The sequence below is a fragment of the Trichosurus vulpecula genome, chromosome 6 (assembly GCF_011100635.1).
Source record: "Trichosurus vulpecula isolate mTriVul1 chromosome 6, mTriVul1.pri, whole genome shotgun sequence".
Classification (NCBI taxonomy): Eukaryota; Metazoa; Chordata; class Mammalia; order Diprotodontia; family Phalangeridae; genus Trichosurus; species Trichosurus vulpecula.
This window is the reverse complement of record NC_050578.1, coordinates 145,948,832-145,963,186: the sequence shown is the minus strand read 5'-3', so window position 1 is coordinate 145,963,186 and position 14,355 is coordinate 145,948,832. Positions and strand designations below refer to the sequence as shown.

The 14,355-nt window shown below is 37.8% G+C and overlaps 1 pseudogene; it reads right to left on the bottom strand.

The window, feature by feature from the left end:
• Positions 1-723: 723 nt before the first annotated feature.
• Positions 724-14,355, bottom strand: part of LOC118854803 — a 63,582-nt pseudogene continuing 49,950 nt past the window's right edge.

Here is a 14,355-nt window from a genome sequence, read left to right as displayed (position 1 = left end):
TAGGCCTTCTAATGGGCAAATTACCATATGGTCTCTCTTTTCTCTGTCCTCACTCTTTTGATAAATCCATCCTGGGTCACTAGCGGCACTAGTGGTTCTATCACCCCACTCTTTTTTTTTTGAGGCAATGGCTGATAAGTTTATTGGTTGGATGGGTGTTTCAATGAACTTCAAGCTCAGTACAAGAAGTAGATGACAAAGAAAAGTCAAGGCAGCTCCCAAAGCCCCTTCCAAGCTCCAGCTTCTCCAGGGAGAGATTGTCTAAATAATCCTACTTCCAAACGTTCAGAACTTGGGGGCTGGAAGCGGGTACATGGGTCCTAAGAGGGAAGACTTGTCTAGTCTAAACAGAAAGAGGAAGGACCCTTCGGAGCCTCTGGGCTGGGGTCCTCTCCACTTCCTGCACTGTAAGCTGTGGGGGGGGGGGGGGGGGCCCTGCCTGCATCCAAGAGAAGCCTTGTGAAAAGGGAAAGTGGGGCTCTGCTCTGGCCAGGGAAGCCCACAAAGCCGCCATGCCCACCAACCAGCCCCAAGCCAGGGACTCCCAGGACACCCTGCTTGCTCTGGGTCTATGTGACTTGTGGTACCTTGTCTCCTGGGTTATGTTTTTATTAAATTGAGAGAAGTAAAAACTGAATCTGGGGGTAGGATACATATCGACCAACAAGTGAAGGAAAGAATGAGTGAGAGCACAAAGGAGCCATTTTGGGGTAAGGTGGGGGCTCAGTTATCATCACTGGGGCCCCTCACCAGCTCTGGAGGGGCCAGGCCAGGGCCTGGGATAGGGGGAGGGAGGAGCTCCACCAGAATAGCTGAAAACTTGGTGTCCCCAAAAGCCTCGTTCATGCAAGCCTTAAAGAAGTGTTGAAGGCCAATGATGTACTGCGCATCAGCTTTGTCCTCAGTGAGTTTGTTGAATTGCTTGAGCATGCGGCCCACGTCCTGGGCAAACTCCTGCGGGGAGCTGTATGGGGGTGACAGTTTCTCCTGGAGGCACGCGCCAATCAGAATGAGGTCCAGGGTGCCTAGCTGTTCTGCAGAGGGTATGGGGTCAATGGCCAGTTGGTGCAGGGGATGGCACAGCTCACGGCAGAGCAAGGCCAACAGCACACGCTCACACCTCTGCTGGTTAGTACGTGAGAGCTTGGCAGGGCAGGTGTCCCCATCAGAAGTCAAGGCCACACTCTCGGGGCCAAGAAGAGGGACCACATCTTTACAGTCCATCACCTCCTGGCACAGGGAGCAGCTCCACTCCTCCCCAGGCACCTCCTGCAGGGTTGGCAGGAGACACCCCAAATGGAAGCAGAAGTCACACTGGCGAATCACCAGGTCCCCTGGCTTCTGGCAGACACGGCAGATAGTGGCGCTGTCATCCATGACTCCAGGGCCACCAGTGGCCATGGTTGCAGCAGCGGCAGCCCCGTCAGGGCCTCCCAGCACTTCCAGGCCAAAGCTGGTGCTGCCGCTACAGGAAGCCAGATGGGGGCCCTCAGGCCCCGAGGCCTCCAGGGGAGGCAGAAGCAGCGGTTTTGTCTCCAGCCCCTCCACCCCTGGGGGAGCTCCAATGGCAGCCTCTGTCTCTTCCTCCTTGACCATGGCCATGGGTGGCACAGGAGGCCCCTGTGGGACCCCTGGCTGGCACCCCCCTCAATGGCAATGAGGTTGTAGTGTTCGTTGGTGGTCCCTGGGAAGATTTGAAGATGGGGGACTGGCTGTCTGCTCTCAGATCCAGATTGAGGTGCTCCAAGCTCACCCTGGGCACCTTCCGCATGAGACCCTTCACTTCCCCCTCACCAGATCTGGACCTTTTCATTACAGACCCGTTGGGCTCAGCACTGTAGGGGTCATCTGGGCCATAGCTACTGCACTGTTTTTTTGATCATGGCATTCAGATACTCCAATAATTTTTAAATTCTCTCTCCTGGATCTATTCTCTAGGTCAGTAGTTTATCCAATGAGATATTTCACATTGTCTTCTATTTTTTTCATTCTTTTGGTTCTGTTTTATAATTTTTTGATTTCTCATAAAGTCATTAGCTTCCACTTGCTCCATTCTAAATTTTGAGGAATTATTTTCTTCAGTGAGTTTTTGGACCTCCTTTAACATTTAGCCAATTCTTTTTTTTTTAATTTTTAAATTATTTATTTGATATATTTAATTTTCAACATTGATTTTCACAAGAGTTTGAATTACAAATTTTCTCCCCATTTCTACCCTCCCCCCTGCTCCAAGATGGCGTATATTCTGGTTGCCTTGTTCCCCAGTCAGCCCTCCCTTCTGTCACCCCACTCCCCTCCCATCCCCTTTTCTCTTCCTTTCTTGTAGGGCAAGATAAATTTCTACGCCCCATTGCCTGTGTATCTTATTTTCTAGTTGCATGCAAAAACTTTTTTTGTTGTTTTTGAACATCTATTTTTAAAACTTTGAGTTCCAAATTCTCTCCCCTCTTCCCTTCCCACCCACCCTCCCTAACAAGTCAAGCATTTCAACATAGGCCACATGTGTATCATTATGTATAACCCTTCCACATACTCATGTTGTGAAAGACTAACTATATTTTGCTCCTTCCTAACCTATCCCCTTTTATTGAATTTTCTTCCTCGACCCTGTCCCCTTTCCAAAGTGTTTGTTTTTGATTACCTCCACCCCCATCTGCTCTCCCTTCTATCATCCCCCCCCTTTTTTTAATCTTTTTCCTTCTTCTTTCCTGTGGGGTAAGATACCCAGTTGAGTATATATGGTATTCCCTCCTCAGGTCAAATCTGATGAGAGCAAGGTTCACTCATTCCCCCCTCACCTGCCTTCTCTTCTCTTCCTACAGAACTGCTTTTTCTTTCCACTTTTATGCAAGATAACTTACCCCATTCTATCTCTCCCTATCTCCCTCTCTCAATATATTCCTCTCTCATCCCTTAATTTTATTTTATTTCTTTTCGATATCTTCCCTTCATCTTCAACTCACCCTGTGCCCACTCTCTCTCTCTCTGTATATATATATATATATATATATATATATATATATATATATATATATATATATATATATACACATACACACATACATACACATTCAATTATACATATATATACATAAACATATATATATATATATATATATATATATATGCATATTCCCTTCAGCTACCCTAGTGCTGAGGTCTCATGAATCATACACATCATCTTTCCATGTAGGAATGTTAACAAAACAGTTCAACTTTAGTAAGTCCCTTGCAATTTCTTTTTCTTGTTCTTTTTCTTGATTACATTTTCATGCTTCTCTTGATTCTTGTGTTTGAAAGTCAAATTTTCTATTTGCTGCTGTGGGAGTGTAAAACCAGCAACAACCACCACACAGAATGCTGGAAAAGCCCAGGTACTTTTGATCTGCTTTACTAAGGAAAGCAACTTGAAGGGTTTAACAATCTTACTTTAATCCAGCATACAAATAACATCCACCTAGTTCAGGGGAAAAACCCAGAACACTGAATTACAGACCAAATACAATTTGTAGTTATCAACATCTGAGTGTTCATCTGGGGAACTCATTATGATGGTTGGCCCAGAGTCACGTGCCACTCCTGCTGTGGCTCAGAGCTCCGAGACAGAACACCAACATCTGATCTTATATATCCTATTAAGGTCCCCCGGGCCCCAACTTCACCCAGGCTGGGCATGGAAAAGTTCCCCTCCTCCCTTATCACATCAGATACAAATCAGATATAAATCCCAATTGTCTCAGTGCTGAGAAATACAAAAACATCCCATTTATCTGCCCCATTCAAACAAAGGCCAGAATCATTGAAAGTCAACAGCAAAAAGTCCCACCTTAATTACTATTACAGTATAAAAATGATTAGGAGGCAGATTTCAGAAAATCCTGGAAAGACTTACATGAACTGAAGCTGAGTGAAGTGAGAAGAATCAGGAGAACATAGTACACAGTAACAGTTACAGTGTGAAATGACCAACTTTCATAGACTTGGCTCTTCCCGGTGATACAATGATCCAAGACAATTCCAAAGGACTCACCTTGGAAAATGATAACAATATCCAGATAAAAAGTGTGATGAAAAAAAAAAACAAATTATGGAGTCTGAATGCAGATGGAGGCATACTATTTTCATTTTTTTGTTGTTTTTTGTTTCTTCCTCTTGTTTTCCGCCTTTTGTTCTGATTCCTCTTTCACAAAATGACTAATGTGGAAACATGTTTAACATGATTGTACATGTGTAATAATCTGTATCAGATTGCTTGCTTTCTTGGCAAGGGGGGGGGAATGGAGGGAGGAAAATTTGGAACTCAAAATTTTACAAAAATGAATGTTGAAAAGTATCTTTACATGCAATTGGAAAAAAAATACTAATACTATTAAAACAGAAAAGAAAAAAAATGATAAAGACTAGCCTAATTTACAAGGCAGCAACTTGGGATATTACTTCCACCATATCTTCTATGTAAATTATTTGCATCCAGTCCTATCTAATCCATTTAAATCCTTGCATTTATAATTATTTGGAAGGTTTAATTGTTTCAAAAGTGTAGAATACCCTATTCTAATAATTAACAGAGATTAAAACTTAGTTTTCTTGTTTTTTTTTTTTCTTTTGATTTTGTGATAGACTAAAATGAATTAATCCAAATGAATTTTTTTCTACTATTGGTCACAATTTTGACTGAAATAATGCAAAATAAGCTAAAGTATTATGTCAATAGTAAGTGTGTTTTTAGTAATGTGTTTTAATGTAGTTTAAAAAATAATATGGGGAGATTAAACAGAAAAATTAATTTGAATCCTCTGATTTCATTCATGTCATTTGTTTTTGGTGTGATTTTTCCTTAACGATTTTTATTAGCATCCTAACACTTTGTCAGAATATGTCTGTGTCATGGATAGCCCTTGTCTTAATCAGCCCTAGAGAGTTTAGTTCTAATTGCTATTGTTGCGTTTCATAAGTAGTTGTAATGTCAATTTAAATTGGAAGAACTTTCTCACCCATGAATAGGCCATGTGACCTGCTTACATCACAGGAAGCCTAAGTCACATGTAGTGGGGGGAGCTTGCTGAGAGGAAAAGGAAAGCGTGTCAAAGAAAATGCTGGGAGAGCAGTTAGAACTGAGGGAGAGAGCAGATGTGGTGGCTGTGCTGTGAGTGATTTTTGGTGGCAAGGCCCCAGCAGGGGGCGGGAAGGTTATGGGATAGAGTCGTTCTATGCTGTGATACTGTGTATTGAATTCTTTGCTGCTGTGATGGATTGGGTTTATTGGTTTTGGGCTCTGGCTCTGTGATGTCTGAATAAATGGTTTACTTCTACTACCTTCCACATGGAAAATTTATATTTTGCAATATTGTGTTTATTGCCTTGTTAATACAGTAGTTTTGTTTATGAGCTTGTGGGTCAATGATATTGTGATATTATGTGATGTCTGGAAACATGTCTCTAAATTTCATTGTTTTCAGGAGAGCTTTTTTTAAAAAAATTGAAATGTGGCATAGCCAAAAAATACTTTTTTTCCTCTAAATTTTATAAAACCTTCTAAATTCTAATGACAATGAACATTTCCATTGTCATTTGGGAGCAGTGAAGTATAGTGACTAGAGCTTTGGAATTGGAGTTATTGAGATTTATTTTGAATGCTGCTTTAGACACTTACTATGTGACCTTGCATAAGTCATAATACCTCTCTTATGCTCAGTTTTTCTGTTCTGTAAAATGCACATAATATTATAATTTATTTCAGTATTCCTATGAAAATCAGAAGAGATGATATAAAAGCTCTGCAAACCTTAATGTATTATATAAATAATAGCTATTATCATTATTTTCATAATTATTTCAATGAGTATTCAAAAATGTGTTATTGAAATTGAAGTACTATATAAATGTGAGCTCCAAACACGCTTTTTAAAGAAGTTCTATCTATGTTTTATTTTTGACACATTGAAAGATGTTTCTTGGCAAACAGCTAACATGGGGGTCACTTGTTCCCTCAATTTCTTTTCATCTTACAGGCTAAAACTGAAATGCAGGCTTTGTGCCAGTAATATTGATTTGCAATGTTAGGACATGATATTTCAAAGAATGCATTTTTCCCCCAGATGAATTTTTCTTTTCACCTGAGTAAAATATTCTTTTCTTAAATTAGTTTCTGTAACAGAATAATGCATTTCTTATATTCTGGGGTAAAGGGTGGAGAGACAAAAGGGAGCAAGTAAGTGCTCATTATGGTTTCAGGAAAGAATTTTTATATGGAATTTAAAGAGAGTATGTAAACAGCAAAATGCCAGTTACCTGTGTTTGTGTGTGCTATGAATGAGCAAATTAAGTTGATGATTGAAGTAGGTATTTGATTAGGAATGCAGAAGCTGATGCTTCCAATTTGCTTCTCTCCTAACAGAAGTATTTTGTCTCTCTTGCAAATCTGAAGATCCATTATTTAAATATTTCAAAAGTATAAACTGTAAGCATCAAATTATGTGCCAAAATCATAAGTAATATTCTTGCCATTGCAGGTTGCATAACAGTTTTACTGGTGTATTTCCCTTATGTTGAAAAATTTCTTGCAGTATTTTAACCTCTAGGGTGGTATAGTGGAAATACTGGAAAGGAGTCAAAAACCCTTCATTAAAGTGCCACATCTTCTACTCATTAGCTCTGAGGTTGGGCAAGTTAATTTGCTTCCATAAGCCTTAGTTTCTTTATCTATAAAAATAGGTTTATTGATCCTTTCATTGCTTCTGTAACATGTGAGTCATAAGATAATGCACTTTGTAACTATTTAACATATATAGGTATCTTAAAGGAAATTATTATTAATCATCAATCTCTGTTCTAATCCTGCCTCTGATGCTTATTTTTTGTATAACCTTGGGTAAGTCCCTTGACTCCACTGGAAATCAGTTTCCTCATCTATATAAAAAACAATGGATTAGTTGGCCTCTTAAGTTTCTTCCAGCTCTAGATCTGTGATCCAGTCTCTGACATTCTAGGCTGAAAGCTCTATTCATCAAAAAACTTGGAATTTTAGACCTGGAAGGAACTTGAAAGACTATCTAGCAGGGGTGGGGAACCTGTGGCCTCGAGGCCACTTGTCTAGGTCCTCAAGTGTGGCCCTTTGACTGAATCCAAAATTTTGGATATGATCTTGAAGTTTATATTCAATAAAAGCACTGCACATGAGGACCTAGAGGGCCACATGTGGCCTCAAGGGCACAGGTTCCCCACCCCAATGGTTGAATCTTCTTTTTTTATAACAGAGGAAACTTACACCTAAAGAAGTGATGGGACTTGCACAGATAATGACTGAGTCTTTCAGGTTCCTTCCAGGTCTAAAATCTTTGGTTTTGATTACTCCCAGGTAGCTTTTAGTGTGTGTCTTTGTTGTCTCTTGTCCCACATTGGTGTAATATCTTAATATCAGTCTTTATGCTTCCTGCAGTACGATCAAAACTGTAGTATTTCTATTATGTAAATTAAAGCTTGGTACATAAAACTGTGTGCCTTTTAAAAAAAAGAAATAAATTATTTTAACTACAGATTTACCCAAGGTTTTATAATTAACTACTGAATAATTGTGCATGGACTTAATGAAAAAACGCTCAGTTTATATTTCCAACATGTGGAGTAGTCCAAGGCAATTTACCTATAGATATTTAATAAATATTTTTTCTCTGTTGAAAACCTAAATATGCCTGTTATTACATAAAAACACTGAAATTAAGGAGTGTTAAAATGTGAAAGGATATCTACACCTAACAAAACTTTTAAATCATAAATAGTATTTGGTACATGAGACTCAGTCTACTATTCATTAGTCTTACAGGAAAAGTCAAATAACAAAGAAACTGAAATGATAATGTTGGATGGCACCAGACAGTTAAAAATCATTCATTATTGAAGGGCAATTATTTCAAAAAGGCAGCTGTTGGTGAAAAATGATATTTTCCTGACCTAAATTTGGTTTATTTGCTACTTTCCAGGAACACATAGTAAACACAATCAATTGGCATAGGACTTACCTTTGCTTTTAAAATGAAAATACTGGGAGAAGGGCAGAGCCAAGATGGCAGCAGGAAAGCAGGGACTTGCTTAAGCTCCCCTCCAAATCCCTTCAAACACCTGTAAAAAATGGCTCTGAACAAATTCTAGAGCTGCAGAACCCATGAAATAGCAGAGAGAAACAGATCTCCAGCCCAGGAGAGGCCAGATGGTTGCCAGGAAGGGTCTATCGCATGGTGCTGAGAGCAGAGGGCAGCCCAGCATGGGCCATGCCAGAGCAGAACCAGAGTAAGCCAGCTGGAAGAGGCCTAGGGGCCATGAAACAGTAAGCTGTGGCAGTTACCAGACTTCTCAACCAACAAATTCCAAAGAGCAGGTTAGGGGGTAACTGCAGGATGGAGTTCAGAGCAATCCGCGGACCAGTTCTAGGGGTGGAGGAGGTCATGCCGCTGTGGCAGTAGCAGCAGCAGGAAGCTGCTGAGGCTGCCTCCAGAGCTCCAGCATCAGCAGCTTCCAGAGTCCCTGGCTCACACAATGGGAGGAATCTAGCAGCAGATCAGAGTGGGAATGCAAGGAGTGCTTTGTGAGCACAAAAGTAGATTCTCTTGCTGTGCCCTGCTTGGATCTGAATTACAGTCCTGGTTGGCAGATCTTGGGGGAGGAGGAGGGCTGCTGTGACAGAGCCTGGGGTGACAGTGGAGTAGAAGTAGCTCTGAAAACAGCAGTGCTTGGACCTTAAAGCTTGGGACAAAGTACTCTCCACCCTACAAGGAGTCATATCCTGACAAAAAACACAAGGGTCAAGTAGTTGTCTGGGAACATGAAGAGGAAGCAAAAACAAACTCAGATTCAAACTCAAACTCAAACGCAAACTTTAGATTTCTTTTTTGGTGACAAAGAAGATAAAATCGTACAGCCAGAAGAAGTAAACAAAGTCAAAGAGCCTAAATCAAAAGCCTCTGAGAAAGATATGAATTGGGCTCAGGCCAGGGAAGAGCTCAAAAAGGATTTGGAAAAGCAAGTAAGCGAAGTAGAGGAAGAATTGGGAACAGAAATGAGAGTGATGTGAGAAAACTATGAAAAACAAGTCAACGACTTGTTAAAGGAGACCCAAAAAATACTGAAGAAAATAACACCTTAAAAAATAGACTAACTCAATTGGCAAAGGAGCTCCAGAAAGCCAATGATGAGAAGAATGCCTTGAAAGGCAGAATTAGCCAAATGGAAAAGGAGGTCCAAAAGACCACTGAAGAAAATACTACTTTAAAAATTAGATTGGAGCAAGTGGAAGCTAGTGACTTGATGAGAAATCAAGATATAATAAAACAGAACCAATGGAATGAAAAGACAGAAGACAATGTGAAATATGCCATTGAAAAAACCTCTGACTTGGAAAATAGATCAAGCAGAGATAATTTAAAATTATTAGACTACCTGAAAGCCATGATCAAAAAAAGAGCTTAGACATCATCTTTCAAGAAATTATCAAGAAAAACTGCCCTGATATTGTAGAGCCAGAATGTAAAATAGAAATTGAAAGAATCCACCAATAGTCTCTTGAAAAAGATCTCAAAAAGAAAACTCCTAGGAATATTGTCGCCAAATTCCAGAGTTCCCAGGTCAAGGAGAAAATACTGCAAGCAGTCAGAAAGAAACAATTTGAATATTGTGGAAACATAATCAGAATAATACAAGATCTAGCAGCTTCTACATTATGGGATTGAAGGGCTTGGATTATGATATTCCGGAGGTCAAAGGAATTAAGATTAAAAACAAGAATCACCTTCCCAGAAAAACTGAGTATCATGCTCCAAGGCATAACATGGATTTTCAATAAAATAGAGGACTTTCAAGCTTTCTCAATGAAAAGACCAGAGCTGAATAGAAAATTTGCCTTTCAAACACAAGAATCAAAAGAAGCATGAAAAGGTAAACAAGAAAGAGAATTCATACAGGACTTATTAAAGTTGAACTGTTATGTTTACATTCCTACATGGAAAGATGATGTGTGTAATTCAGGAGACCTTTCTCAGTATTAGGGGAGCTGAAAAGAATATAGACCGAGGGCACAAGATGAGTTGAATATGAAGCAATGACATCTAAAAAAATGAAATAAATTTAAGGGGTGAGAGAGTAATATATTGAGAGACGGAGAAAGGGAGAGTTAGAATGGTATAAATTATCTCACATAAAACTAGCAAGAAAAAGCAGTTCTGTTGGAAGGGAAGAGGGGCAGGTGAGGGGGAATGAGTGAATCTTACTCTCATCGGATTCAACTTGAGGAGGGAATAAGATACACACTCAACTGGATATTTTACTCCACAGGAAAGTAAGGGGAAGGGAATAAAAAAGGGGGGATGGCAGAAGGGAGTGCAGATAGTGGGGGGAGGTAATCAAAAGGAAACATTTTTGAAAAGGGAGAGGGTCAAGGGAGAAAATTGAATAAAGTGGGGCAGGATAGGATGGAAGGAAATATAATTAGCCTTAACATGAGCATTGTGGAAATGTTTCACATAATGATACATGTGTGATCCATGTTGAATTGCTTGCCTTCCTAGGGAAGGTGGGTGGGAAGGGAAGAGGGGAGAGAATTTGGAACTCAAAGTTCCAAAATTTAATTTTTTTTGCATGCATCTGGGAAACAAGATATATAGGGATTGGAGCATAGAAATCTATCCTGCCCTACAAGAAAGTAAGGGGAAAGGGAATGGGGGGGAAAATGGGGTGAAAATGGGGAGGGCTGACTGGGGAATGAGGCAATCTGAATACATGCCATCTTGGAATGGGGGAGGGTAGAAATGGGGAGAAAAATTTGTAACTCGAAATCTTGTGGAAATCAATGTTGAAAACTGAAATATTATATAAAATTTATACAAGAAAATAATTTAAAAAAGAAAAAGGAAATAAATGAGGTGCTTCAGAAGCAGACCACCAGAATGCAGATGCAATGCTTCAATTCTTTGGGCATCTATAATTTTCTCCTTTTGGCAAAAGCAAAAGAAGAGGTAAATTTTTCAACTTGCCTTCAGGTAAATTTATTCTTCAAAAAAGGAATGAACAAAAGGAGCCAGTATTTTGGCCCTGACCAGAACTACAATGGAAATCAAAAGTATGGGGTCCTTGAAAAGAAGAACATTAGAACAGTACATTGGTGTGCCTGTCTTTTGATAGGCCCTCTAACAACTGTCATTTTCTTATTTTGTCAGTGACAGTCCAATGAGTTTGAAGTAAATCCTAAGAATTGTTCAAATTTTAATTTATCATATCATTTGTAATTCTGAACTTTTTCCCCAAAGGTTTGTTGATAACTTATCTTCCTTCCCTCGAAAACAGTTTATATCCCTTGACACTTGTACCTTGGAGAATGGATCTTGTTCTTACACATTCGTATCAGTTCCCCTAAATATCATGGATATTACAACTTTATCAGAGAAATTCAATGGAATGATATTTTCCCTAGTTATTTCCCTTTTAATTCTGCCTTGATTTTCTTTGTACAAAAAATATTGTAATCAAAATTGTTTATTTGTCTCCTGTAATCCTTTCTATCCTTTGTTCGGTTAAGAAGTCTTCCCCATCCATATTTATACAAGATGTTTACTTCTTGCGCCTCCAAATTATGATATAACCTTTCTTACATGGGTCTTATAATCCTTTTCAGTTTATTGTGGTATATTATATGAAATTCCAGGCTAAATCTAATTTACAATTATAAATTTTTATAAATTAATTTCTTTCCAGTTTTTTTTCCAAGCAGTTTTATGGAATTCCATGCTCATATTCTAGTAATTGGTGTCCTTGGGGTTATAGAACACAATGTTTCTATGGTCAGTTGCTCCTGGGTCTAACCTGTTACAATGATTAACTTTCCTATTCCTTAACCAGTACCAAATAATTCTGATGATTATTGCTTCATACTATAGTTTAAGATCTGGTACTTTTAGGCTCCTTTTTTCTGCTTCTTCTCTCTCCCATTATTTTTCTTGTGATTCTTGACCTTTCGTTCCTCCGGATGCATTATGTTATTTTTATTGTTCTATAAATTAATCCTTTAGTAGTTTTATTGTGATAGCAAAGTAGAGATATAGTGACTGACTGTGGGCAGTCTATGCTATGTAAATATAATAAAAATGACAATAGTTAAATTAAATTACTTATTATCTCTACTTATTCAGATCAGACTTTATTTTTGTGAAAAGTATTGAAGTCATATTCAATCACACCATGACAGGCAGCGTGGTGGAGTGGATTGCTGCCCTTAGAGTCAGGAAGATGGGTTAAAGTTCTGCTTCTGGTATATACTGGTCATCTGACTCTGGAAATATATGTACATATATGTGTGTATATATATATATATGTATATATATATATATATATATATATATATATATATATATATATATATTTAAACTCTTTGTGCCCTGAGGAACCTTTCTAAGACTATATATTGCAGAAATTATGTTGATCCACATTTACAAAGGAAGCTGCTCCCTGTGACTTTTCTTGACCAATAAAATCACTGGTCTGATCAAACAAATTTTAAAAGTATATAATTCCTATATGTATGTTTATAGCTGGCCTCTCAAATGTTTTATAAATTCTGTAGTTTTTTGAATGATTTTTTCTCCATCCTTGCTGGATTTTGTTGATAATATTAAAAAACCTTGATTATTTAAAATAAAATAAAATAAAATGAAAACACTGTCATTAAAACTTTTTAGTGGCCCTTACTTGAAAGAATGCTATTAGTTCATCATTATAATTTAATCCAGTATATGTGAAGTTTCAAATCAGATTATATATAATTGGAATGCAGTTCATTAATGACCAGGAGTATATATCTACAGATGGAGAGGTATTAGAATCATATCACTATGGGGACTAAAATCTCTTGTAGTAAATATTAATAAATATTTGTTGAATGAATCTAACTTATGGGTTGATATATTATGCCACAGATAGAGCACATTAAGAAGGTAAATTCTGAGACCCCATTAAGAGAAAACTAATGAAAAATACCTGTGGAAAAGTTAAGAATAAGATTCATAATTAAATAATTATGTTAAAAACTGTCAGTTGAATAACTCAAAAGAGATTAACCTGACCTAGTCATTCAAGACAGAGGCAAAAGACCTGGGTTGTTATCCTGCACTTGGCATATATTTATGCTTGTGTGATGTTAGTCAACTTAACTAGCCCATTTTATAAAGTGATGGCATTGAATTATAGTAAATATAAAGTTTTTTTAATTCATAAAACTTTGTATGGGAATCTAAGAGAAGAGAAAATCAGCTTCCGAAGATGAATTTCAGGTGCATGATAAAAAGATATGTGTTAGCTTTCAATATTTTTTGGCTTGATTGTATACCTTCAACCATCTCTACAACATAAGAAATGTTTTATTTAAATTTATATATTTTTCCCTTTAAAAACATTGCTAATTATACATAAAATAATTTTAAATTCTTTTTTTAAATTTTGGTTCCTAATTTCACTCTCTCCCTACTTAGTCCTCCCCATCATAGAGAAGGCAAGCAATTTGATATGGGTTATACACGGACAATCATGCAAAATACATTTCCATGTTACTCATGCTGTGAAAAAAGCAGATAAGAAAACAAGGAAAAAGAAAGTTTAAAAAGCAATATGCTTAGATCTGCATTCAGACTCCATCATTTCTTTCTCTGGATATGGACAGTATTTTTTCTCTTAAGTTTTTCAGAATTATCTTGGATCATTGCATTGCTAAGAACAGCTAGGTCATTCTAGATCATTATACAACATTGTTATTATTGTGCCCAGTGTTCTCATAGTTCTATACATTTCACTTTGTCTCAGTTCATATAAATCTTTCCAAGTTCTTAGGTCATTCTAGATCATTATACAACATTGTTATTATTGTGCCCAGTGTTCTCATAGTTCTATACATTTCACTTTGTCTCAGTTCATATAAATCTTTCCAAGTTCTTCTGAGAACATTCTGCTCATTATTTCTTATAGCACAATAGTATTCCATCACAATCATGTACTATATCTTGTTCAGCCATTCTCCAATTGATGGGCATCCCCTCAATTTCCAATTCTTTGTCAGCACTTATTTTCATACATGTACTCATTTTTTTTTACCAATTTGGGATACAGACTTAGTAAAGGTATTACTAGGTCAAAAGGTATGCATGTTTTATAGCACTTTGGGCATTGTTCCAAATTGCACCACAGAATGGTTGAATCAGTATACAACACCACCAACTACATATTAGTGTCTCAATATTCCCACATCACCTCCAACATTTATCATATTCTTATTCTGTCATATTAGCCAGTCTCATACATAGGGGGTGATAACTCAAAGTTGCT